Source organism: Pongo pygmaeus, chromosome 8, assembly GCF_028885625.2.
Source record: "Pongo pygmaeus isolate AG05252 chromosome 8, NHGRI_mPonPyg2-v2.0_pri, whole genome shotgun sequence".
In the NCBI taxonomy this organism is placed as follows: Eukaryota; Metazoa; Chordata; class Mammalia; order Primates; family Hominidae; genus Pongo; species Pongo pygmaeus.
In genome coordinates this window covers 94669270-94694444 of record NC_072381.2, presented here as the reverse complement: position 1 = coordinate 94694444, position 25175 = coordinate 94669270, and the positions used below count along the sequence as shown (strand labels likewise).

General features: G+C 41.6%; 1 protein-coding gene across 1 annotated transcript in view; it reads left to right on the top strand.

The window, feature by feature from the left end:
- The window catches only part of SLC16A12 (solute carrier family 16 member 12), a 123886-nt gene that overhangs the window by 5211 nt on the left and 93500 nt on the right, over window positions 1-25175 (top strand). The window lies entirely within an intron of this gene.

Sequence of the window (25175 nt, the reverse complement as noted above, 5' to 3'; positions counted from 1 at the left end):
AATTAGATAATGGGGTGGTGGTTGCACAACATTGTAAATATATAAAAACCACCAGCTGGGCGCCGTGGCTCACACCTGTAATCCCAGCACTTTGGGAGGCCGAGGCGGGCGAATCACGAGGTCAGGGGATGGAGACCATCCTGGCTAAAACGGTGAAACCCCGTCTCTACTAAAGTACAAAAAATTAGCCAGGCGTGGTGGTGGGCGCCTGTAGTCCCAGCTACTCGGGAGTCTGAGGCAGGAGAATGGCATGAACCCGGGAGGCGGAGCTTGCAGTGAGCCAAGATCCCGCCACTGCACTCCAGCCTGGGCAACAGAGCGAGACTCCGTCTCAGAAAAAAAAGAAAAAAAACCCACCAAATTGTACACTTTAAAAGTATTAAAATAGTGAAGTTTATGTGAATTTTATCTCAATTTATAAAAAGACTATAAAGCTTTTTAAAAAGCAACATGAACAAGCAAATTACAAAAGGAAGAGGGATGAGTACTTAGGTGTGGCATAGTGATAAGAGATTTGAAGAGTACAATAAAAATTTCTAGAATGATTTTGCATTCAGGTTTTTTCACAAGCTCCAATAAGGTCCTGATCCTCTTTAAGAAATAGAAGCAGGAAATCTGGATGTGGATTAACCAAGAAAAATAACATAGAACTCCAATCATGACCCAATATCCAAAGATTAGTGAATGAATTTTTTGTTTATGAAAGGAATTGAAACAAAATGTTCAAAATATGTTGTATCAACTTTTTGACTCTGCTTTTCCTGACTTCTGATTACTTTACTGCTGAGAGCTTCTAATGTTTCCATTTCTGAGGGTACCCTGTATATTTTGAAAATAACTCATTTCTGTATCTAGAGAGAAATTCCATGTTTACGAGCCTCTTATAGATATAGCATTAGTCACTTAAGACTGTAAAGGAGGCCGGGTGCGGTGGCTCATGCCTGTAATTCCAGCACTTTGGGAGGCCGAGGCGGGTGGATCACCTGAGGTCAGGAGTTCGAGACTATCGTGGCTAACATGGCGAAACCCCGTCTCTACTAAAAATACAAAAATTAGCTGGGCGTGGTGGCACATGCCTGTAATCCCAGCTACTAGGGAGGCTGAGGCAGGAGGATGGCTTGAACCTGGGAGGCGTAGGTTGCAGTGGGCCAAGATCGTGCCACTGCACTCCAGCCTGGGCAACAGAGCGAGACTCTGTCTCAAAAAAAAAAAAAAAAAAAAAGACTGTAAAGGAAATTGGGACTCAGTTTCCAAACTTCCGAATCACCATAAAAATCAGCAACTGTTTCCCCCAACACCATCTTCTGGCTCAGTGGTTCATATATGTAAACAGTAGCTACGTAAAGTGTTAACTATACCAATACTTAAAAATTATCACCCAAATCATTTGTAGATTATGTTTTTTTCAAAATATTCCTAAGCGCAATTAATCATTTTGTGGTTTATTTGACATATTATAAATTAGGGCCATAATTACTTATTTTGGGATCAACTGGTATTATTTTTGTAATTCTACTTTGCTTGATGGAATACTTTCCATGGGAGTGAGTTCATATTTATCTACTGAAACCAGATGTATTTCTTGAAACAGCAATTTCAGCTCTCTGAACCTGTAACTTCAAAGCAACCACATTCATAGCCCGTGAAGGAACCACCAAAAAAATAAAAACTCACGACAAAGTTAAATCTCGTAAGGGAGAACAGAGTGCTGCTTCTTCAGGCAGTGATAGTTCAACCAGACAACTATCAAAAACCAGCCTTAACCATCATTATTAGATAGTTATGAATAGGGGTAGCCCAAACTCACAGGCATAAATGATATAAAAAAAAAATGGTCTGTTCAGGTTGACACCTGACAACCTAGTATCCATAAATCAGTTGATTGAAGACTCTGTATCAATGGTTCTCAACCCCACCTACACATTAGAATCACCTGAGGAAGGAAAAAAACTGGTACCAATGTCCTACTCTGAAAAACTCTGATTCCGTAGGTCTGAGATACAGGGCTAGGGTATTGATAGTTTTTAAATCTCTCTGGTGAATCTCATGTACAGCCAGGGTTGAGAAATTATGGAGATATATAATAATAATTTTATGCTTCTTTAGAAAAAAATTTTATTGAAACATAAAATTTCATGTTGTGGTATCTTTTAACATATAATGGAAATTTTTTGTGTGTGCATTTTCTCTATAGAGGGCCCGTTCATTATATGGACAGCTTTTCCCAATGGTTGAATGAATGTTCAGTAATTTTTTTTCTTCTCTGTGGAATTCACTAGGCTTATGTTTATAAGATGTCAAAACAACCAAATCAACCCAATTGGTATAATTACTGTCAACCAATGAATTAATTAACCAACTATTTTCAAGTTTTTGATGATTGTGGTACCATATGGGTATTTTTGTTTAGGACAATAATTTGGCCTTTTACTCTACAACGATAATCTGTTTCCTCTAAAATACTCACAGATGTGTCCTTTATTATGTGTTTCTTTAAGTTGATTGAGTTGTCAACCTTAATACTCAAACTTTCTCTGAAAACTTTCTCTTTTTATTCAATTGTATCAAATTAAATAAAAAGGGTTTTCTTGGGACAGGGTCTCACTTTGTCACCCAGGCTGGAGTGCAGTGGCCTTATCAGGGCCCACTGCAGCCTCGACCTCCCAGGCTCAAGCAATCCTCCCATCTCAACCTCCCAAGTTGCTAGGACTACAGGCATGAGCCACCATGCCTGGCCAGACTTTTATATAAGAAAGATATTATATAGGACTCTTATGTAAGAAAGATAGGAGTTTAAACCTTGCCCTATGTGACTTCAACAAAGTATGATTAATTTTAGAGTTTTCCTTGTCATTAGGATTTATTGTTTTTGAGAAAATGTGGTGAGGTGACTGATATAGATTCTGAAGATTTATCTAGTGGACTACTTCTACTTAGAATTCACCTTTTTTCTTTTTATCTTTTCTCTCTCTCTTTTTTTTTTTAAAGAGATGGGGTCTCACTGTCACCCAGGCTGGAGTGCAGTGGTGTGATGATGGCTCATTGCAGCCTTGAACTACTAGGCTCAGGCAGTCCTCCTGCTTCAGCCTCCAAAGTAGCTGGAACTACAGGTGGGCACCACCATGCCCAGATAATTAATTTTTTTTTTTTTTGGTAGAAATGGAAATGGAGTCTTACTATGTTTTTCCAGGCTGGACTTAAACTCCTGAGCTCAAGCAATCCTCTCTCCTCAGCCTCCCAAAGTGCTGAGATTATAGATGTAAGCTACCATGCCAGCCCCTTATTTTTTTAGTTTTATTATTATTTTTTTGAGGTGGAGTCTCACTCTTTCACCCAGACTGCAGTCCAGTGGCACGATCTTGGCTCACTGCAACCTCTGCCTCCTGGGTTCAAGCGATTCTCCTGCCTCAGCCTCCTGAGTAGCTGGGATTACAGGCACCTGCCACCACACCCGGCTAATTTTTGTATTTTTATTTTATTTTTATTTTTATTATTTTTTTGTTCTTTTTTATTTATTTATTTATTTATTATTATTATACTTTAGGTTTTAGGGTACATGTGTGCAATGGGCAGGTTAGTTACATATGTATACATGTGCCATGCTGGTGCACTGCACCCACTAACTCGTCATCTAGCATTAGATATATCTCCCAATGCTATCCCTCCCCCCTCCCCCCACCCCACAACAGTCCCCAGAGTGTGATGTTCCCCTTCCTGTGTCCATGTGTTCTCATTGTTCAGTTCCCACCTATGAGTGAGAATATGCGGTGTTTGGTTTTTTGTTCTTGCGATAGTTTACTGAGAATGATGATTTCCAATTTCATCCATGTCCCTACAAAGGACATGAACTCATCATTTTTTATGGCTGCATAGTATTCCATGGTGTATATGTGCCACATTTTCTTAATCCAGTCTATCATTGTTGGACATTTGGGTTGGTTCCAAGTCTTTGCTATTGTGAATAATGCCGCAATAAACATACGTGTGCATGTGTCTTTATAGCAGCATGATTTATAGTCCTTTGGGTATATACCTAGTAATGGGATGGCTGGGTCAAATGGAATTTCTAGTTCTAGATCCCTGAGGAATCGCCACACTGACTTCCACAAGGGTTGAACTAGTTTACAGTCCCACCAACAGTGTAAAAGTGTTCCTGTTTCTCCACATCCTCTCCAGCACCTGTTGTTTCCTGACTTTTTAATGGTTGCCATTCTAACTGGTGTGAGATGGTATCTCATTGTGGTTTTGATTTGCATTTCTCTGATGGCCGGTGATGATGAGCATTTTTTCATGTGTTTTTTGGCTGCATAAATGTCTTCTTTTGAGAAGTGTCTGTTCATGTCCTTTGCCCACTTTTTGATGGGGTTGTTTGTTTTTTTCTTGTAAATTTGTTTGAGTTCTTTGTAGATTCTGGATATTAGCCCTTTGTCAGATGAGTAGGTTGCAAAAATTTTCTCCCATTTTGTAGGTTGCCTGTTCACTCTGATGGTAGTTTCTTTTGCTGTGCAGAAGCTCTTTAGTTTAATTAGATCCCATTTGTCAATTTTGGCTTTTGTTGCCATTGCTTTTGGTGTTTTAGACATGAAGTCCTTGCCCATGCCTATGTCCTGAATGGTAATGCCTAGGTTTTCTTCTAGGGTTTTTATGGTTTTAGGTCTAACGTTTAAGTCTTTAATCCATCTTGAATTGATTTTTGTATAAGGTATAAGGACGGGATCCAGTTTCAGCTTTCTACATATGGCTAGCCAGTTTTCCCAGCACCATTTATTAAATAGGGAATCCTTTCCCCATTTCTTGTTTTTCTCAGGTTTGTCAAAGATCAGATAGTTGTAGATATGCGGCGTTATTTCTGAGGGCTCTGTTCTGTTCCATTGATCTATATCTCTGTTTTGGTACCAGTACCTTGCTGTTTTGGTTACTGTAGCCTTGTAGTATAGTTTGAAGTCAGGTAGTGTGATGCCTCCAGCTTTGTTCTTTTGGCTTAGGATTGACTTGGCGATGCGGGCTCTTTTTTGGTTCCATATGAACTTTGAAGTAGTTTTTTCCAATTCTGTGAAGAAAGTCATTGGTAGCTTGATGGGGATGGCATTGAATCTGTAAATTACCTTGGGCAGTATGGCCATTTTCACGATATTGATTCTTCCTACCCATGAGCATGGAATGTTCTTCCATTTCTTTGTATCCTCTTTTATTTCCTTGAGCAGTGGTTCGTAGTTCTCCTTGAAGAGGTCCTTCACATCCCTTGTAAGTTGGATTCCTAGGTATTTTATTCTCTTTGAAGCAATTGTGAATGGGAGTTCACTCATGATTTGGCTCTCTGTTTGTCTATTGTTGGTGTATAAGAATGCTTGTGATTTTTGTACATTGATTTTGTATCCTGAGACTTTGCTGAAGTTGCTTATCAGCTTAAGGAGATTTTGGGCTGAGACAATGGGGTTTTCTAGATATACAATCATGTCATCTGCAAATAGGGACAATCTGACTTCCTCTTTTCCTAATTAAATACCCTTGATTTCCTTCTCTTGCCTAATTGCCCTGGCCAGAACTTCCAACACTGTGTTGAACAGGAGTGGTGAGAGAGGGCATCCCTGTCTTGTGCCAGTTTTCAGAGGGAATGCTTCCAGTTTTTGCCCATTCAGTATGATATTGGCTGTGGGTTTGGCATAGATAGCTCTTATTATTTTGAGATACGTCCCATCAATACCTAATTTATTGAGAGTTTTTAGCATGAAGGGCTGTTGAATTTTGTCAAAGGCCTTTTCTGCATCTATTGAGATAATCATGTGGTTTTTGTCTTTGGTTCTGTTTATATGCTGGATTACATTTATTGATTTGCGTATATTGAACCAGCCTTGCATCCCAGGGATGAAGCCCACTTGATCATGGTGGATAAGCTTTTTGATGTGCTGCTGGATTCTGTTTGCCAGTATTTTATTGAGGATTTTTGCATCAATGTTCATCAAGGATATTGGTCTAAAATTCTCTTTTTTGGTTGTGTCTCTGCCCGGCTTTGGTATCAGGATGATGCTGGCCTCATAAAATGAGTTAGGGAGGATTCCCTCTTTTTCTATTGATTGGAATAGTTTCAGAAGGAATGGTACCAGTTCCTCCTTGTACCTCTGATAGAATTCGGCTGTGAATCCATCTGGTCCTGGACTTTTTTTGGTTGGTAAGCTATTGATTATTGCCACAATTTCAGATCCTGTTATTGGTCTATTCAGAGATTCAACTTCTTCCTGGTTTAGTCTTGGGAGGGTGTATGTGTTCAGGAATTTATCCATTTCTTCTTGATTTTCTAGTTTATTTGCGTAGAGGTGTTTGTAGTATTCTCAGATGGTAGTTTGTATTTCTGTGGGATCGGTGGTGATATCCCCTTTATCATTTTTTATTGCCTCTATTTGATTCTTCTCTCTTTTTTTCTTTATTAGTCTTGCTAGTGGTCTATCAATTTTGTTGATCCTTTCAAAAAACCAGCTCTTGGATTCATTCATTTTTTGAAGGGTTTTTTTGTGTCTCTATTTCCTTCAGTTCTGCTCTGATTTTAGTTATTTCTTACCTTCTGCTAGCTTTTGAATGTGTTTGCTCTTGCTTTTCTAGTTCTTTTAATTGTGATGTTAGGGTGTCAGTTTTGGATCTTTCCTGCTTTCTCTTGTGGGCATTTAGTGCTATAAATTTCCCTCTACACACTGCTTTGAATGCGTCCCAGAGATTCTGGTATGTTGTGTCTTGGTTCTCGTTGGTTTCAAAGAACATCTTTATTTCTGCCTGCATTTCGTTATGTACCCAGTAGTCATTCAGGAGCAGGTTATTCAGTTTCCATGTAGTTGAGCGGTTTTGAGTGAGATTCTTAATCCTGAGTTCTAGCTTGATTGCACTGTGATCTGAGAGATAGTTTGTTATAATTTCTTTTCTTTTACATTTACTGAGGAGAGCTTTACTTCCAAGTATGTGGTCAATTTTGGAATAGGTGTGGTGTGGTGCTGAAAAAAATGTATATTCTGTTGATTTTGGGTGGAGAGTTCTGTAGATTTCTATTAGGTCCGCTTGGTGCAGAGCTGAGTTCAATTCCTGGGTATCCTTGTTGACTTTCTGTCTCGTTGATCTGTCTAATGTTGACAGTGGGGTGTTAAAGTCTCCCATTATTAATGTGTGGGAGTCTAAGTCTCTTTGTAGGTCACTCAGGACTTGCTTTATGAATCTGGGTGCTCCTGTATTGGGTTCATATATATTTAGGATAGTTAGCTCTTCTTGTTGAATTGATCCCTTTACCATTATGTAATGGCCTTCTTTGTCTCTTTTGATCTTTGTTGGTTTAAAGTCTGTTTTATCAGAGACTAGGATTGCAACCCCTGCCTTTTTTTGTTTTCCATTTGCTTGGTAGATCTTCCTCCATCCTTTTATTTTGAGCCTATGTGTGTCTCTGCACATGAGATGGGTTTCCTGAATACAGCACACTGATGGGTCTTGACTCCTTATCCAATTTGCCAGTCTGTGTCTTTTAATTGGAGCATTTAGTCCATTTACATTTAAAGGTAATATTGTTATGTATGAATTTGATCCTGTCATTATGATGTTAGCTGGTTATTTTGCTCGTTAGTTGATGCAGTCTCTTCCTAGTCTTGATGGTCTTTACATTTTGGCATGATTTTGCAGCGGCTGGCACCGGTTGTGCCTTTCCATGTTTAGTGCTTCCTTCAGGAGCTCTTTTAGGGCAGCCCTGGTGGTGACAAAATCTCTCAGCATTTGCTTGTCTGTAAAGTATTTTATTTCTCCTTCACTTATGAAGCTTAGTTTGGCTGGATATGAAATTCTGGGTTGAAAATTCTTTCCTTTAAGAATGTTGAATATTGGCCCCCACTCTCTTCTGGCTTGTAGAGTTTCTGCTGAGAGATCTGCTGTTAGTCTGATGGGCTTCCCTTTGAGGGTAACCTGACCTTTCTGTCTGGCTGCCCTTGACATTTTTTCCTTCATTTCAACTTTGGTGAATCTGACAATTATGTGTCTTGGAGTTGCTCTTCTTGAGGATTATCTTTGTGGCGTTGTCTGTATTTCCTGAATCTGAATGTTGGCCTGCCTTGCTAGATTGGGGAAGTTCTCCTGGATAATATCCTGCAGAGTGTTTTCCAACTTGGTTCCATTCTTCCCGTCACTTTCAGGTACACCAATCAGACGTAGATTTGGTCTTTTCACATAGTCCCATATTTCTTGGAGGCTTTGCTTGTTTCTTTTTATTCTTTTTTCTCTAAACTTCCCTTTTCGCTTCATTTCATTCATTTCATCTTCCATCGCTGATACCCTTTCTTCCAGTTGATCGCATCGGCTCCTGAGGCTTCTGCATTCTTCACGTAGTTCTTGAGCCTTGGTTTTCAGCTCCATCAGCTCATTTAAGCACTTCTCTGTATTGGTTATTCTAGTTATACATTCTTCTAAATTTTTTTTCAAAGTTTTCAACTTCTTTGCCTTTGGTTTGAATATCCTCCCGTAGCTCAGAGTAATTTGATCGTCTGAAGCCTTCTTCTCTCAGCTCGTCAAAGTCATTCTCCATCCAGCTTTGATCCATTGCTGGTGAGGAACTGCGTTCCTTTGGAGGAGGAGAGGTACTCTGCTTTTTAGAGTTTCCAGTTTTTCTGCTCTGTTTTTTCCCCATCTTTGTGGTTTTATCTACTTTTGGTCTTTGATGATAGTGATGTACAGATGGGTTTTTGGTGTGGATGTCCTTTCTGTTTGTTAGTTTTCCTTCTAACAGACAGGACCCTCAGCTGCAGGTCTGTTCAAGTACCTGGCCCGCCGTGTGAGGTGTCAGTCTGCCCCTGCTGGGGGGTGCCTCCCAGTTAGGCTGCTCGGGGGTCAGGGGTCAGGGACCCACTTGAGGAGGCAGTCAGCCCATTCTCAGATCTCCAGCTGCGTGCTGGGAGAACCACTGCTCTCTTCAAAGCTGTCAGACAGGGACATTTAAGTCTGCAGAGGTTACTGCTGTCTTTTTGTTTGTCTGTGCCCTGCTCCCAGAGGTGGAGCCTACAGAGGCAGGCAGGTCTTCTTGAGCTGTGGTGGGCTCCACCCAGTTCGAGCTTCCCAGCTGCTTTGTTTACCTAAGCAAGCCTGGGCAATGGCGGGCGCTCCTCCCCCAGCCTCGCTGCCTCCTTGCGGTTTGATCTCAGACTGCTGTGCTAGCAATCAGCGAGACTCCGTGGGCGTAGGACCCTCTGAGCCAGGTGCGGGATACAATCTCCTGGTGCACCGTTTTTTAAGCCCATCGGAAAAGCGCAGTTTTCGGGCTGGAGTGACCCGATTTTCCAGGTGCCGTCTGTCACCCCTTTCTTTGACTAGGAAAGGGAACTCCCTGACCGCTTGCGCTTCCCGAGTGAGGCAATGCCTCGCCCTTCTTCGGCTCGCGCACGGTGCATGCACCCACTGACCTGCGCCCACTGTCTGGCACTCCCTAGTGAGATGAACCCGGTACCTCAGATGGAAATGCAGAAATCACCCGTCTTCTGCGTCGCTCACGCTGGGAGCTGTAGACCGGAGCTGTTCCTATTCGGCCATCTTGGCTCCTCCCAATTTTTGTATTTTTAGTAGAGATGGAGTTTCACCATGTTGGTCAGGCTGGTCTCAAACTTCTGACCTCAAGTGATCTGCCCACCTCGGCCTCCCAAAGTGCTGGGATTACAGGCATGAGCCACCACGCCCTACTCAGCGCCTTATTTTTTAAATTTGTTCTTATTTGGTTTTAATGTTCATGGAGATTCTCACCCACTGTTACCAGTTGGCTTCCCCAAATTACGCTTTAACTGTTGATTTTGTAATAAAAATAAATAAATTTTTATCCACGAATAAAAATCTTAATGGATTTTGGCCAGTAGCTTTTAAACTGTATTTTGCAGATTCCTGGGAGTATCAGGGAGCATCTCTGGAGCTGTGTTACAGGGCATGAGGGCAATGGGTGGCAGACCGATGTCCAGCTTCCAGCTTTGGGCTCCTTTCTGGTGGCCCCTTGTGCTATCTGAGCAGGTGTCCTGTTCTTGATTTCACATATTTGGTTTCCAAGTAAGATTTTATTTGAACAAAGGATTTCTTGGCCAAAACAAGTCTGTAAGTGATTGGGCCACATGTTTCTAAGTTTCTGCTTCCTGTTTCTTGCCAAATTTGTTTTATATTCTGGCAGCTCCTAATTGTTTCACGCTACTACTGTGGATCTGTGTTGAAAAGCCTGGGAAATCTTTGGTCTTATTAACTTTATAACTTTGATGCCTGTGGGGGGAGATAACCAAGTAAGCAGTTAGATATTTAGGGCAAGAACTATAGCTTGGGAGTTATCAGTATAGGGACTCAGTTCAAGTTATATGTCTCCCCGGGAGAGTGTTTCTAGAGAGGGGTGAGATGGGTCAAAGATCAAATTCTGGGGAATAGCTATGCTGGGCTAAGTGCCTTTCTCTGTATTCACGTTAACCAAATGCACATTTTGGTTAATGAAGTTTGCATTTCATATTTTAATTTTATAACTCCCCCATGTACAGTTGTACATAACTGCCAAAAGAGTTGATGCATGGGTATATACGTGTAGGGGTGGGGGGTAGCATGATGGGGTCAGAGGACAGGGCTTGGAAGCCAGCCAAGGATGCTTATCCTTTCTTTGAAAACCCTGCATCATGCACAAATCACTGGGGCCCCTTCTACATGCTGGTTGAAGTGCACAATGAGAGGACAAACTTGGGTGGTTACCTTGTGGATTTGGCAATTCAGACAGCCGTTGTGGCATTTTTTGACATAAAATTATTTGTTAAGAAATATCATGGTTTCTTACCTTAAAAAAATCCAGACATTTCCCCATATCTTAGTTCTCCCTTGTGGAACTTGAATAGTGACTGTTAGGTTTTCGGTGTGATCCCATGGAGGTTTAGGTCAAATCCCCATTCCACATGGGTGTGTAGCTAATTGTGTTTTATTGACACAGACTCCACCCTCAATGCCAGCCGGCTCTTTGGTAAATTTAGTCACGAGGAACACCTGGCAACAGCTATTAACTTAATTAAAAAATTCAAAAACACTCTTAGAAAAAGGCAGAGTACCTAGATAAAGAACAAATAAACACTCATAAATAAGATACTTGTTAAAATTATTTTACTGGGTAATTGAAGTGTTCCAGTGATTAAGGGACTCGTCATTTTATCAAAATTAAGCCCCACACATTTTTCCCTTCCTTTCTTACTTGCTGAGATTGACTTCTTTCATTATCTTCCATATTCAAAAAAAGATAAAATTTAGACAACCATATATTCTGATTTTATTACAGATGAAGGTCTAACTAAAATTTCAAGTATTGCTCAGTAACTGATGGACCCAAATTGGTATCTCAGCATGTTCCTGGCATATTCTGCTTTCTTTGTCAATTCTTGCATGATAGTATACCTAATTGACTGCTAATGCAGGCTCTGTTAAGGTGAAATTTCAGTTTAGCTTTTTTTTTTTTTTTTTTTTTTTTTGATATGGTGTCTTGTTCTGTCATCCAGGCTGGAGTGCAGTGGCACGATCTCGGCCCACGGCAACCTCCGCCTCCCAGGTTCAAACAATTCTCCTGCCTCAGCCTCCTGAGTAGCTGGGACTACAGGCGCACGGCGCCACGCCCGGGGATTTTTTTTTTTTTGTATTTTAATGGAGACAGGGTTTCACCATGTTGCCCAGGCTGGTTGCAAACTCCTGAGTTCAGGCAATCCACCTGCCTCAGCCTCCCAAAGTGCTGGGATTACAGGTATGAGCCACTGCGCCCGGCCTCAGTTTAGTTTTTAACAGCTTTAAGCAGAATCTGTAGAAGAGACATTTGATTTAGATGAAATAGAATTAATTACCTTTAAAGTCTCTAACAAAAAATATTGTGATTAAACAATGCTAAAAATAACTTCATGAGTTTACCTCTTCCCAGGCAAACATGCACTGAGGCCCTGCCATGTGTTAGACAGGGTTCTTCCTCAAAGGCTTGTCTTTTTCTGGGGAAGATACTTCCCAGGAGATGGAAAGCCTTTGAGGAAGGGCCTCTGTACACACAAGTGTGTGTACAAAGTATCACAGCATTGGAATGAGTCCCATAAGTGATCATCTGCTATGAGCATGCAGAGCCAAAGGCACTTAACGTTGCCGAGGTTGGTCAAACCATTAAATAATTGTAGAAATTTGCAGGTTGAACCTTCTAGGCAGTAGGAGCAACAGGTGCAAAAGCACTGAGGTGGGAATTGCCTTGGAATTGAAAGCACTGCTCATCTTCGGATGGTGTGGCATGGCTGACAGGTAGGGAATATGTGTGGCCAGGGGGCTGGAGAAGGCTAGAGGAGCAGGCAGGAGCGAGAGCATCAGGGTCTGGTACATCGCACCACCAAAGGGGTTTTGATTTTTCTTTGGCAGTTTTTGAACAAGGGAGTGGGTGGGAGTGGGGATTTGGTGATAAAATTAGCTTGTGTTTCAAACAGATAACTCCGAATGGGGTTTGAAGAAAGGCCCCAGAGGGTCTGTTAAAATGGTGCAGATGGGAAATAAGATTAATGCCTTATGGTAAGACTTTTATTTATTATTTTTATATTCCTGGTGCTTGGTGCCCTATAAGGCATGTGGTAGAAATGTGTGGTAGAAAGTTTGATATTCTGGGCAAGAAATTCAAAATTGTATCATCGGCTAAGAAGCTCAGTTGAAATCACTTGTCTGCATGTCTTTTCCTGAGGAGAAGGGAAAGAGTGAGGTATGAAACAGGTTGAAGAACTTGGGGGAAGAACTAGGCTGTGCTCACGCGATACCCAGGGCATCTCTCAGTCACTGCACCTTTTGTTTTATTCTCTAATTATCTAGCTGTGTTTTGGTCTTTTTCACTGGTCCAACAAGAAGGCAAGGACTATATATTCTTTACAGCATCACTGCCATTGCACAACTTTGGATGGGGTCATTTATATGCCTGTGTAGTGTGTCTGCACTGTGAATAGTGCCTGGAGTAGTGCTTCAGCTTAACTGGTCCCAGCAGCTGTCATGGTACCTGACATATGGTAAGAGTTTAATATGCTTGTTGAATGAATGAATGAATGAATGAATGATGACACAACATATAATGAGTGGTCAGAGGAAGAGAATCTAGCAAAAGAAACTAAGAAGCAGGGGGTCGGTAGGGAAGAAAGATAAATAGTAGAGACTCCTATCATGGAAACTCAGGGAAAAACAAGTTTTAGTCATGATAGAGAGGTCAACAGTGCCACATTCTACAGAGATTGGCCAATTAAGAATGCCAGAGTAAACACTGGCAATTAGGAGTCATTGGTGATAATGTCAAAAACAGCCTGAGTGGTGTGTGGAGGACACAGGAGGCAAATTCCCTTCCATTGAGGTGGGAATGGGAAGAGAAGCGAGGAGATTGTCAGTATAGACAGGACCTTAGAGGGTTGGTTTGTGAAGGGAGGATTCTAATCGGTGAGAGCCAGAAAGGGTGGTAAGGCTGAAGGGGAGTTTTCTTCCCTGCTTTTTCCTTCTCTTCCCTTCCTTTCTCCCTCACATTCTCCCTTCCTGCTTTCAAGAAAAGAGACACATGAGTAAATTTATAGGCTAAGGAGAACCCAGTGAAAAGGTCTAGGTTCAAAATACAGAAAAAGTAATAAGGGATACTAGCTGGCAAGACTAAACATAGAGTGACAAGTCTTTCTTTGAAACAGGAAGAAAAAAGATAAGGATGCATGTGGATATGAATAAATTGGAGAAATAGGAAATGGAGGAAAATAATAAACTGAAAGAAAGGAAAGGAAATGGAGGAAAATCCCATCTAAGGTCTCAATTCTGTCTACAAAATAATAACTAACGTGTTTTGGGCACTTTCTGTATCGCTAGCATTGTTAAAATACCTTACATAGATAACTCACTAAATTCTTTCCACAACCTTGTGAAGATGGAATTGTCTTAATTTATAATTAAGGTAACTAAAGTACAGAGAGGTTAAGTCACTTGTCTGAGGTTATACAGTGACTAAGATGCAGAACCAGGATGCAAAGCTGTGTACCATCATGCTGTACTGCTGAAAATGAGGGGCACATGGAGTACTTAAGACTTCAAATAACCAGTGTGTGTAAGGAACAAGTGCAATATATTTTTGCTGAGTCACACCAAGCACTTAGTTTCTGTTGGAATTCATAATTATGTTTTGCCATTAATCTCCAGGATTGAGAGATTTCCTCTAGTAAAACTTGATTTACCAGTTATAGGAGTGGAAATGTTTGGGTGTTCAGATTGATGCAGAATTGGGGGTTAGTAGTTTGAAACAGAGGTGCTTCTAGCAAGAGAGCAATTGAAGTGATGGATCATGAGGTCTAGAAGCCAAGAAGAGGGAAAAGAGAGCAGGACCAGCTAATGGAATGGGGAAAAGCGGAGCAGCAAGGGACCCAAGGGCTCAAGGGGGTTGAAAACCAGGTGCAATAATAGTTAGGGTGTTGGAGATGTTTGGAGGATAGAAAGTTGGGATTCAAGAAGGATACTTAATTCTCAATACAACTCTAGATTTCAGAAGTGAGGGCTGGCTTCACCTTGTGATGATAGGTAGATAGTGTGGCTTTGGGAGTACATGGCTGAAATGGATTGGAGGTGAATGCTATGGGACATGAGGTGGTCAAACTTGAGGCTGAGAATGGCAAAGCTGCTGGATAGTTGTTAACTGGGCCCTGTCTCTCACTGGAAGATGGTTCCTGGTAGTCCTAAGGACGGTCTGGACTTCAGGAGGACACAACCCAAGTATGGGCAGTAATATGGAAAGATACCAAAGGATAGCTGGTTTCCGGCATACAATAAAGACCACTTGATGATCTCAGTAGAACATTGTCAAAGGACAGTTGCATAGCTTACATTTTGCATGGCAGTTTTTGAAAAATAACTTGAAGTATGAATTGGCAAAACAACACACATCACAGGTAACTTTGGATGCTTCAGCCAAATTACAATTGGAAGAAAAGACTACATGCCCTGATGAAACCTCCTCCTCTTCTTCCTCCTCCTCCCTCTTTCCTTTTTCCTGGTAATGTGCAGTGTGACACTCTCTGGACAGAGAGAGGCAGCTGAAGATCATCAGGCTTCCAGATGTGGAGCTTTGTTATGACATGTGGGGGTGAGGGTCATGGGAGAGGGGCCGGAAGCTTCAGTGGGACTCAGTGTGGTGTCCTCTGCTTCTGTAGTTAGCCATGTGATGGGAAACCAGCAATATGTGTTTCCTTTGTACAGCTGTACATATCATTGTTTCTTTTTCTCCTCTGCCCATGTAGGATTCTAGGAAATCAAAGTTAGATCTGATGTAAACTTAGAAAGCCCCACATATGAAGATATGGAGCTATTGCTCCATGATAGAATATGTGTACTAGGTCTGATCCATAAGTGCCATGAGTAGAAAATGTAGTTGGTAGGATGTTTTGGGGTGTAAGGAACAGAAACTTCGACTTGGACTGGCTTTGTTGGGACTGGGATCAGTTACAATGGGATCAGCTACAATGTCCATGACAGAGACAAGGCATTATTGTCAGATTCAGACAGCCTTACTAAGGGGAAGGAGCCTTGGCTGGCAATCAAGTCCCCAACTTCAGCATTTGATAGCAGCATGAACTTGGGCAGATTATCACCTTCCATGAGCCTCAGTTTTCTCTTACAAGACCATTGCAGGGATTGAAAGCACTTTACATAAACTCTAAGTAGCTATACAAATGTGACTTACTCATTTAACAGTAAAAATAATGACAACAACAAGAATACTTCCATTTACTGAGCATGTACATGTTCCAGGCACTGGCTGGAGGCTTATCTGCATTCTCTTTATTACCCACTAAATACATAACAAGCAATGATCATATCCAGGCACTCTAGTAAGTACTTTATTTCCAATCTCAGTTAAGCTGAGATCTGAAACATTAAGGCTCAAGGGCAGGGGCAGAGAATAGGTATGGGTTCAGTTTCACCCAGGGGTTCCATTTTTTTTTTTTTTGGCCTATGTGACCCAGTAATGGCAGCTGACATGGGGTCTTGGACGGTTCTTCTTCTATCTGCCAGGGATTGTCATTTGCTAACTAGTTCAGGGCTCACTGCACGGGTGATTTCCAAAACACAAGTGTACGTGTGCTTTTAAAACACTTGATGCTTTTGTTTCTACTCTTCTTTTATTTTCTGAAATATAAGCTTTTTGCATTTTTAAGCTTTTGAAATAGTTGAGGGATTTACAAATGCTTATTGAGTTCTAGTATATGTATTGGCTAATTTGAACCTCACGAAGAAGTCAAGCTTGAATTTGTATTGTATTGAGGCTTAGTGACCATGGGACCTGTCAGTAAGGTTTGAAGTTAGAAGGTAGGGGACATAATTTTTTGATATTGCAAATTGCCTTGCTTTGAGCATTGTGTGAGATGAACTTTTTCCATATTTTTGGTTTATATTGTTATGATAGTTTTCCTGAAGCAGCCTTGGTAGGTGTGTCAAAGGGTTTGAACTTCTTTTTATATAGATTGCCCAGTTGTTTTGTGGAAGCTTTTTGGATGGTGACAATGATATACTTGTCGTGCTATTTGAGAAATATGCGTTTTTCTTTTTGTATGATTTTTTTTTTTTTCAGATGGAGTCTTGCTCTTGTCACCGAGACTGGAGTGTAGTGGCGTGATCTCGGCTCACTGCAACCTCCACCTCCCAGGTTCAAGCAATTCTCTTGCCTCAGCCTCTCGAGTAGCTGGGATTACAGGCGCCTGCCACCACATCCAACTAATTTTTGTATTTTTAGTAGAGACAGGGTTTCACCATGTTGGCCAGGCTGGTCTCGAACTCCTGACCTTGTGATCCGCCCGCCTCAGCCTCCCAAAGTGCTGGGATTACAGGCATGAGCCACCGCGCCCAGCCATTGTATGATGTTTTATATGTCTGGGATTATAAAACATTTCCAGAAAATCTGAGTCATTCTGTTGACATGTAACATTCTTTTCCTTGGACCCCCCACCCCCTGCAATGACAATTAAAATGATGTTTCCATGGTTCAGCCTGTACTAGATCTTGAGGAAATCCAGCCTACATCAATTCCTGCCTATTAGTTCAAGTCTCGGGGGGAAACTAAACTTGTGCATCTGAACTCATCCTCGCCCTGGTGTGAGTTCCCTCTCAAGAGGCTTCCTGATCCTGTGTGCACATACACTCCCTGAGGGCCTATATTACAGACACATCTGTTTTTTATTCATAGTTCCGGTTCTCACGCTGGGATCCCTGCTATACTCTCAAACAATTTATGAGTAAATTGATGGGGAAAAAGAAGTGGAAGATACCAGTTTTTGCTGATATGGTATTTTCTTTTCTTCTCTCAACTTTTGTTTTAGGTGTAGGGGATACATGTGCAGGTTTGTTCCATGAGTAAATTGTGTGTTGGTGGGGTTTGGTGTACAAATGATTTCTTCACCCAGCAGTGAGGATAGTACCCGATGCGTAGTTTTTTGACTCTCACCTTTCTCCCACCACGCCCCTTCAAGTAGGCCCCAGTGTCTTTTGTTCCCATTTTTGTGGCACAGTATCAATATGGGATATGTGTTTTGGAGTTGTAGTGAAAGTGACAAGACATTCATTCATATAACTGAATGTCCCATATAATTATTTCAACAATTCCTAAAATACTTCTCCCCAACTGTTCCTGCCTGCCCTAAGATATACTAATGCTGAAGCTATGTAGCAACCACCACTATTCTTAAATAGATTTTTAAAATATCATAGTTGTGATCATAGTGTATATTTAGTATATAATACATATTGAGTGTTTATATTTTGTTTTCTGCCTGTACATTTCCCCAGGTAATTTTAAACACCTAATGGGTTAGATATGATAATAGGAAAAAGCAAAAAGTGGGACCACCCCTGCCACATAAGGGTCCACCGGCAGTGACCAAAACTGTGGCCAGGATTGTCGGGTAGGTGGAAAGAGAGTGCTCTTTGGGGGCTGGGCCTCAGAGTAACCCTATGAGTAGGTAGAAGATGGAGGCCCAGGAGGTCACTTGTTCCAGGTCACACAGCAAGTCAATGGAAAGCCTAGATTTCAATCCTAATCTTCCTAAATCCAACTTGCATGCTCTTTGCTTTTCTTTGTTTCGTTTTCCAGATTTGAATTTTTTAAATCACCTCAAAAATAATCCAGGCTCTAGAGAAGGGAATAAAGGAGATACTGCTCCCTCCACTGCCTCTCATATCTTAGGCTTGCACTGTGAACAGTTTGGTGTGCTCCCAGGCCACCTTCCTTGCATGTACAAATTGCCTAAGGAAACCAGCTATGCCTGTCACCAGCCAGACAGAACAGCTGCTGGGGGCAGGGCATGACTTGTCTTCTCCAGGACCTACCTCGGTGAGGCTTGTGGCATGCTGGGTTCTGGGGACCAGGACACACTGAAGTTTAACAGCAACAGAGAGAAGCCAGAGTGCCCCTGGCAGCCAACCTTTTGGGAAAGGAGAGCTATTTGTGCTCCCTGGCTTTCTGCCTGCACTATTCTGACTTCCCAAGCAGAGAACAGAGCTCCTTACCAGTGGAGGGCTTCATGGAGGCCCAGGGACTGCCTCTTGTTTATCTCTGTTTTTCCTGTGCCTGCATTTATTGGTGCCCAGCTACTGTTGCATGAAAGGAATGAAGATGCCCTAACCCTAGTTCTGCTGATAAATCATTTGAGTGACTTTGAGCGAGTCACTTCAAGATTAGAAGCCTAGTCTGTTTTCCCCAAGTCTAAGGTGCCCTTTTTTGCCTCCTTATTTTAATGTTTCTGAACTAAGATGTGATTGGCATCTTAGGTGTATATATTTAATATAGTAGTGTTTCTTATTTTTCCTTTTTCTTGAAAAGTTGTAATAGCGGGATAACTCACAATTTATGTTATTCTAGGCCTGTGGGAATATGGCAATCATTTTCTTGAAGGATTGTTGAGATAGTGGCTACCTCCTGTGAACTGTGAAGTTTTATATAAATATCAAGAATCAGAAAACTGCCCAGCTGTGTTGTTACTGCCCAACCGCCCCTGTTTCCTTATTTCTCAGAGATGCCCAGACAGGAACTTCTTGATTTAAAAAGTAATGACATTCCTCTATTCAATAAAGTTGGAGCCAGGTGCAATGGCTCATACTTGAAACCCCAGGGGTTTGGGAGGCCAAGGCAGGAGAATTCCTTGAGGCTAGGAGTTGAGACTAGCCTGGGCAACATAGTGAGGCCCCAGTCTCTACCAAAAAAAAAAAATTAATTACCTGGGCAAGTGGCATGCGGGTATAGTCCCACCTACTTGGGAGGCTGAGGCAGGAGGATTGCCTGAGCCCAGGAGAGGTGACAGTGAGCTATGACTGTGCTACTGCATTCCAGCCTGGGTGTCAGAGTGAGACCCTGTCTCTAAAAAAAAAGAAAAGATGGTATTCTAGGTACATTTCTATTCTGTCCCATCGTCCTGACCCCCATGGAACTCAATAAACTATTTTATTTTTATTTTTTATTTTTTTGAGATGGAGTTTCACCTTGTCACCCACGCTGGAGTACAGTGGCACAATTATAGCTCACTGCAGCCTTGAACTCCTGGGCTCAAGGGATCCTCCTGCCTTATCCTCCTAAGTAGGTGGGATTACAGGCACATGCCACTGCACCTGGCTAGTTTTTAAAATTTTTTGTAGAGATGAAGTCTTGCTATGTTGCCCAGGCTAATCTCAAACTCCTGGCCTCAAGTGATCCTCCTGCCTTAGCCTCCCAAAGTGCTGGGATTACGGGTATGAGCCATCATGCCTGGTACTGTTTTTATTTCAAGTGAAACAAACAAACAAGCAAACATGGCTTTTAAACATTTGAACTTTTCTTAAATTAGACCTTACCAAGAATCATTTGCTTACCATGGATTTAGTGGATTCCTGGCCCTTACTGGAAATATTATTAGGGCCACAAAACTCTTAAACAGAATGTTAGTCCAAAAAAGAAGTGTTGTGACTCAAACTGAAAATGAGGAAGCCATTGAATGCTTACAATCTTCCAGGTAACATCAGGGGATCAAAAACAATTACTCAGACACTCTATTCCTGTCCAGAGAGAGTTAAGTTTGGAGGGAGCAAAGGTTGCAAAGCCTAGGAACTGAGCTAAAATTTCGCTTTCCAGCTTAATTCAGCCAATTTGCCCTAATACCAAGTCTGAAGGAGTTTACAATCTAGTAGGAAACAATTTACCTTGCCAGTTAAAACATGGTGCTAACCAAATCACCGGTGGAAACAAGATCACAGAGAGAGTATTTACATTCCTAAAAGAAATCTCATCAGTTATTTAGAGTTTCTATTTTCAAGTTAATGGTCTGTCACAGCATTTAAACCAGAGGTTGCAAAGACAGACGTTTTGGGGGCCTCCAGTGTGAAGTAGCTGAGCGGTGACATCATCGGGAGGGGCTGGACCATAGCCAAATCAGAGAGGACACGTCAGGGCTCATTCTCTCACCATTCGACAGATACTTAAGTTCCGCTCTTGGTGATAGGGACACATCAGTGAACAAATTCAACAAAAAATTCCTGCCTCTTGGAGTGTACATTCTAATCTGCTGCTGTCTTGGAAAACAAATAACTAATAAGAGTAAATGAGTCAGACACACCGGTGTGTTCCTGTGAGTAAATTGTATGGACTTAGATTTTGTTCGCTTTTAGGCCCTTTTCACACAGCTAAGATTCTGCATACATAAGATTTACTACATAATATTAGTAGAGTTAGTTTGTTTTTGGCGTTCTGCTTGGTCTGATGATATAACTTGCCAAATGACCATATTTATAAGATATTATTGGCTCTGCAAGGCAGTACCTGGTTTATTTAATTCTAGTTTTGCTATTTAATTGAAAATGAAAGCTCATTGTGAAAAATCCCATTTCTTTCTCCTGTTACGGTACTGATTGTGATGACTTTCTGTGGTTAATTCATGATGACTTAGTGATTTACCACGGCCACAGTCATGAATTCCAGGCTCCGGGCTGGAGAGTGCAGGGGGTGCTCTTGCAAGCCTGGTTTTCTTTGGGCAACACAAGCAGGGCTTTCTGCACTGTGACTCTGATGAGGTCACTATAATAACAAGCCTGGGAGCTTGGACCTGGGAAACCATATGCCTTTTCTTGAGCTTCTTGTGGGAAAACGGGGATAAGAAGCATCTGGAACTGCATTTATCTTCAGTTTCAACAAGTGGAACTTCTGCTGTGCCTGTAAAGTGAGGCAAAATGGGTCGTTGTTGAGAGAAAAAAAGCAGGTGGCTGGAGGGGAATAGAGCCCTCCGACACTGACTTCAATATCCTGGGTGGCTGTGTTTTAGCAAATGAATGAATACCGAGGATATGAATGTCTGTAGTGTGGATTCCTATTTCAGGAGGCTCTTTGCATGTGAACCTAGGAGCGCATTAATTCTGCTAAACAAGGGTGTTAACATTCCCTGTGTGGGGGATTTTCCATTGGAGAGATTTGAGAGTCCTGACAGGCTGTACATATTATAGAAGTGGTCTTGCAAAATCCATGTGTCTTCATGTAATCACATCATCCATTGAAATTTCTCCCCGGCACCTAACAGGCCCCTTTTCTTTTCTTTTCTTTTCTTTTGTTTCTTTTTTTTGAGATGAAGTCTTGCTCTGTTGCCAAGGCTAAAGTGCAGTGGTGCAGTCTCGGCTCACTGTGACCTCTGCCTCCTGGGTTCAAGCAATTCTCCTGCCTCAGCCTCCCAAGTAGCTGGGATTATAGGTGCATGCCACCATGACTGGCAAATTTTTTGTGTTTTTAGTAGAGACGAGGTTTCACCATGTTGGCCAGGCTGGTCTCGAACTCCTGACCTCAGGTGATCCGCCTGCCTTGGCCTCCCAAAGTGCTGGGATTACAGGCATGAGCCATGGCACCCGGCCCGCCCCTTTTCATCTCTGCAAAGTACAGTGGGCATTATTGTGGATTGATGGTTCGTGTCAACCCAGATTTATGTTTAAGCCCTATTAACATTGAGGAAACATTGTCAGCCCCAATGTGATGGTATTTGGAAGTGGGGCCTTTGAGAAGTGATTAGGTTTAGATAAGGTCACAAGGATGGAATCCTCATGATGAAATTAGTGTCCTGATGAGAAGAGGAAGAGAGAAAAATCTGTCTCTCCCCATACATGCTCTGAGAAGGGCCATGTAAGCAAGCACACAGCCAGAGGGCCATTGTCCACAGGCCAGGAAGAGTGCCTTCACCAGAACCCAAGCATGCTGGCACTCTGTTCTCAGACATCCAACCTCCAGAACTGTAAGAACAATAAATGTCTGTTGCTTAAGCCACCAGCCTATGGTATTTTGTTATAGCGGCCTGAGCTAAGACACACACAGTCCTCTGATAGTATCATTTCTTTCTTCTTTGACTTCAGTGACACCAAGCTCTCCTGGACTTCTCTTTATCTTTCTGGCCACACTTTCTCAATTTCCTTGCAACCGCCTCTTTTCCTAACCCTTCCTAATCTCTTTTTTCTTCCACCTACCTGCAAGGCACCTTGCTACTCTTATGGTCTGTAGACCAGCGAAGGCGTCACTTGTGAGCTTGTCAGAAATATGATTTTCAGATTCCACCCAAATCTGCCGAATCTGAATCTGCCATTTAACAGGTGGTACCTAGGAAAATCTGAGAAGCCCTGCTCTTTAGGATTTCAGTTACCAGCTGAATGATCTGACCTCCAAGTATACATCTGGACACTAGATCTCTCTCCTAGGCTCTTGACCAGTTCATCTAACAGGTCCACTTAGAGGTCCCACAGGGATATCACACTTTTATCCATCCAGAATCTGACTTCTTTTTTCCCAAATATGCCCCTCCTTCTTTGAGCAATCAACAAAATATAGGACCTTTCCAGAAAGTTTTACTTAAGAATGCCCATTTAACCACATACTCCTGGATTAAATGGTTTCTTTGGGGTCAGGGCTAATTGTCAGCTGGTGGGCACTGGTCTGACTAGTCCCTTGTTCTACTGGTCTCTGATTTCTCAGTGTTATCAGTCTCTTGCTAAATATTTTGATTTTTACCCATTGAGTCACATTTGATTAGTAACAAGTCTAACTTTTTATCCTCTGTGATGTTTCAAGGTATACATTTTATAAATATATTAAGTATTAATCATTATATTTGTTAATTCATTACAGATGCAAGTGGTAAATAAATATTTTTAATGGTGAGGAAATGTGATATTCCCTAATTTTAGTGTCAGATTTTCAAAATATTTGTGAATGACCACAGTAAGTCCAAAGGAAGAACCATCAGGAATGCAGTGTGATCTGATATGTCACATGATTGAATCACACATCTTTCTGGGAGACAGAAATCAGAGACAAGGTAACTGTCCAACAATAGGGGATTGGTGAAGTCAGTTACAGTGCATTCAAACAATCAAATACTTTGCAACCATTAAAATGATCAGACAGAGTACATTTATTAACATAAGTATACATCCATGGTATCATTATGTGAAAAGAGCAATATAGATTAAATGATCACAGTTTTGTTTTTTTTTAATTATGGTTAAGTGTACATAACATAAAATTTACCATTTTAACCATTATTAAGGGTACAATTCTGTGTCATTAAGTACTCAGTAGGAAAAACAAACTGTTTTCGTGTCTAGTCTATTCTCAATACTTGAGAAAACTTTGACATCAAAGGTATGGGGTTTTCCACACTGAGTAGTCCTCCAGTTCTCTACAGATATCACCTAGTTGTCCCGCAATTTAACTCAGTTCTGAAACTATCTACCTGGAGATAGCAGATCCCACAGATTAAGGACTCCATCCCATAAGACAGCCCCCACTTCAGATGCCAATTCCACGTCCTGGTTGGCACCCATACTTTGACCCAACCTGCTATAAATCAGAGGTTCCAACCCCCTCTTGGGTTCGATCATTTGCTAGAATGGCTCACAGAACTCAGGAAACCAATCTACTTACTAGATTAGCAGTTTATTACAAAGGATATATTGAAAGATACAAATGAACAGCCAGATGAAGAGATACATAGGGCAAGGTCCGGGAGATTCCCAAGCTTCTCTCTTACTGGACCTTTGGCTTGTGGATGCATTCTTGTTCACCAGCTTAGAGGCTCTCTGAACACTGTCCTTTTGGGTTTTAATGGAGCTATAATTGCATAGGAAATAATCATTAGCCATTGGTGGTTAAGTCAATCTTCAGGCCCTATTCCTTCCCCTGACGTCAAGGGTGGCTTGGGTTGGGGCAGAAAGTTCCAACCCTCTAATCACAAGTTTGGCTTCTCTGCAACCATCCCCCAACCTGAGGCTGCCCAGGAGCCCGCAGACACTAGTCATCTCATTAGTGTGCAAAAAGAAACATCACTTACAAGGCTCGAAGTTTTCTTAAAATTCCTTATGGTGGGGAGTGCAGAGACCAAATATTTCTCACTATGTCAGAAGTATGTTCACCATTCACATTGTTGTGCATTAATCACCACCATCCATCTTCAGAACTTTTTCATCTTCCCAGACTGAAACTCTGTGCCCATTAAATACTAACTCCCCTTTCTGCTCTCCCTCAGGCCCTGGCAACCACCATTCTACTTTTTGTGTCTATGAGTTTGACTACCCTAAGGACCTCACATAAGTGGAATCATACAATGTTTGTACTTTTGTGACTAGCTTTTTTTGCTTAGCATAATGTCTTCAGGCTTCATTTATTGTGTAGTATATATCAGAATGTCCTTCCTTTATAAGGCTGCATAATCCATTATGTACCACATTTTGTCTATCCATTCATCTATTAATGAACATTTGGGTTGCTTCCGCTTTGGGGCTATTGTGAATAATGTGTCTATGAACATGGGTGTACAAACATTTGTTTGAGTCCTGGCTTTTAATTTCTTTTGGGTATATATCTGAAAGTGGAACTGCTGGATTGTATGGTAATTCTGTTTTTTATTGTTGTTTGTTTTTAAATTTTATTTATTTATTATTATTATTATACTTTAAGTTCTGGGGTACATGTGCACAACATGCAGGTTTGTTACAGAGTTATACATGTGCCATGTTGGTTTGCTGCACCCATCAACTCGTCATTTACATTAGGTATTTCTCCTAATGCTATCCCTCCCCCAGCCCCTCCACCCTCTGACAGGCCCTGGTGTGTGATGTTCACCTCCCTGTGTCCATGTGTTCTCATTGCTCAACTCCCA